Raw genomic sequence first — 3,293 nt, 5'->3', positions numbered from 1 at the left:
GGGATTATCCTCCAACAAAGACATCAATTTGAACAACTATCCACACACAAAAAACCACCACAAGAACTCAGGAACTTAGGTGAAAGATTATAGTACCTCATTTCAGTATAATAATAATAAAAGATGCATTAAACAGGGTATGAAGGACAATTTTACATTACCCATGTAATTTCCTACCTAATTTAATAAAAAAATTAAGAAAAAAATGTATTTAAACTGTACTTGAGACCAAATGGACCTAATAGACATGTACAGAATATTCTATGCCACAACTACTGAATACAGTTTTTTCTCAAATCCACATGAAACATTCTTTCGGTTAGATTATATAAGGCTATAAAACAAATATGAACAAATCTAAGATTTAAATCATATCAAATATCTTCTAACCACAGTTCTATGAAACTAGAAATCAATAATAGAAGAAATCTTGAACATTTTACAAATACATGAAAATTAATCATGCTGTTGAACAAGCAAGTGGTCAACAGAAATAATTAAAACAGAAATTAAAATGTTTGAGACAAATGGAAATAGAAACAAAACATACCGAAGCCTATAGAATATAGCAAAAGAAGTTTAAAGAGACTACTTTATACCAATAAGCATTTACATCAAAAAATAAATAATGGTTTCAAATAAAAAACTCAATATTACACTTCAGTTAACTAAAAATACAAGAGCAAAGAAAAACCCAAATTAGAAGAATGAAAGAAATTATAAAGATTGGCTCAGAAATAAACAAAATAAAGAGTAAAAAGTCAACAAAACAGAGAGGTGGATTTTTTAAAAGGTAAACACAATTGACAAACTTTTAGCTAGACTAGCTAAAATTTAAAAACGGAACCAAATAAAGCCAGAGATGAAAAAGCTGATATTACAACTGTTACCACAGAAATATTAAGAATCATTAGAGACGATTTTGAACAAAGATATACCAAGAAAACGGAAAGCCTAGAAGAAACAGATAAGTTCTTGGAAACAAACAACCTACCAAATTTGAATAATGAAGAAATAGAAAACCCTAACAAGATTGAATCAGTGATAAAACGTTTTCCATAAAAGAAAAACCCAGTACCTAATGGCATCACTGCTGATTTTTCCTATATATTTAAATAAAAATTATTATTCATTCTTTTCAAACTATTTCAAAAAAAATTGTACAGAATGGAATTCACCCAAGCTCATTCTATGGGGCCAGCTGGACAGGATGGAATTCTTCCAAACTCATTCTATGGGGCCAGCATTAGCCTAATACCAAAACCAGACAAGGACAAAGCATTAAAAGAAAACGGGAGTGTAGGGTAATATCTCTGATGAACATAGATGCAAAAATCCTCAAAAAGCACTAGCAAACCAAATTCAACATTACACTAAAAAGGTTATTCATGATGATCAAGTGACATTCATCCCAGGGTTGCAAGGATGGTACAATGTATACAAATGAATAAATATAATAAACCACATTAAAAGAATGAAAGACAAAAGTATGTGACCACTTCAATAAATGCAGAAGTGTTTGGAAAAAAAAAAAAAAAAAGACATCCTTTTTTTTTTTTTAAACTGATGTTTATTTTCAATCAACCATTTTTCCATGTTGCTTAAGAGCCCATGCAAGAACAGCTTAAGACCATTCAGTGGTTGCTCCTACCCATTCAGTGGCCTGAGCAGTGGGAGCTGCAGACCAGTCTTCCGTGGCAGGCTGAGCACTCCAGTCTTCAGTAGGGAACTGCTGAATAGGCACAGAGGGCACCTGCACACCTTCAGACCAGTCTGCAACCTCAGGCTGAGTAGCAGTGAACTCAGGAGTTGGAGCAGTCCATTCACCCTGAAATTCCTCCTTGGTCACTGCCTTTTCAGCAGCAGCCTGCTCTTCTTTTTCAATCTCTTCAGGATCTCTGTAGAAGTAGAGATCAGGCATGACCTCCCACGGGTGTTCACGGGAAATGGTGCAACGCATGCACAGAACTTCCCGAGCCAGCATCCACCACATCAAACCCACTGAGAGAGCTCCCTTGTTGTTGCATGGGATGGCAATGTCCACATAGCGCAGAGGAGAATCTGTGTTACACAGAGCAATGGTAGGTAGGTTAACATAAGATACCTCTGTGAGAGGCTGGTGGTCAGCCCTGGGGTCAGTAAACACAAGAAGCCGTGGCTCCTGGAAGGCTGCCAGGATCTGGTTAGTGAAGGTTTCAGGAGTGAAGCGGCCAGCAATTGGAGTGGCTCCAGTGGCAGCAGGGCGCTCTGGCCAGTATTCCTGGCTTCTCCCAGGTCCTCTTCAGATTTATGATGTAGATGCCATCACTTTTCCTTTTACAGATGTACTGTTCCATCTGGAAGTCAAGATTGGTGCCACCTAAGTGGGTTCCTGCTGCAAGGAACTTAAGGACATCCTCCTTCTTCATTTGCAGGACATCAAGGGCTCCGAACATTGTGAAAATTTCCCTTTAAGTTACAACGGGAATCCAGAACAATGCCGTATGGACCCCTCTGTAGGTAGCGCGGAAAGGGAGACATCCTTTTATAATAAAAATTCTCAACAAATTTAGTATAGAAAGAATGTGTTTCAGCACAATAAAAGCTATGTATGGCAAAACCACAGATAACATACTAAATGGAAAAATGTTGACCGTTATTCCTGTAATATCTGAAATAACAGAAGAATGTTCACTTTCACCACTTTTACTCAAATTAGTACTGTAAGTCTTAGGCAGATCAATTAAGAAAGAGAAGTAAATAAAAGGCATCCAAATTGGAAAAAAAGAAAGTCAAATTTTTTCTGTTTACAGAAACATGATGTATTTTTAAAAAATAAAAACTTCATAGAAACACTGTTAGAATTTAAAAAATGCATTGAAGTTTCAAGATGCAAAATCAACATTAAAAATCATAATATTTCTATATTCAAGCAGCAAACTATCTGAAGAACAGCAATCCAATGTACAATAACTAAATAAAATAAAATTAGGAATAAATTTAATCAAAAGGGGGAGATTTATGCAATTAGTGCTATAAAATATTCATGAAATAAATTATAAGGACACAAATAAATGGAAACACATCCTGTGTTCATGGATGTGAATAATTAACATTGCTAAAACATCAATATTACCAAAGTAATCCATAGACTCAATGGAATCTGTCAAAATGCTTATGATATTCTTCACAGAAACAGAAAAAACAAACTTAAATTTTATATTAAACCATAAAGACCCTGAATTGCCAAAGAAATACTGAACAAAAAAGAGCAAAGCTGGAGACATCACACTACCTGACTTCAAAATATATTG

The 3,293-nt window shown here is 35.1% G+C and overlaps 1 pseudogene; it reads right to left on the bottom strand.

Annotated features, from left to right (window-relative positions):
- Positions 1–1,585: 1,585 nt before the first annotated feature.
- On the bottom strand, positions 1,586–2,512 carry LOC698768 (small ribosomal subunit protein uS2 pseudogene; annotated as a pseudogene).
- Between the last annotated feature and the right edge of the window lie 781 nt (positions 2,513–3,293).

This window comes from Macaca mulatta, chromosome X, assembly GCF_049350105.2.
Source record: "Macaca mulatta isolate MMU2019108-1 chromosome X, T2T-MMU8v2.0, whole genome shotgun sequence".
In the NCBI taxonomy this organism is placed as follows: domain Eukaryota; kingdom Metazoa; phylum Chordata; class Mammalia; order Primates; family Cercopithecidae; genus Macaca; species Macaca mulatta.
This window is presented reverse-complemented; position numbering and strand designations above follow the sequence as displayed.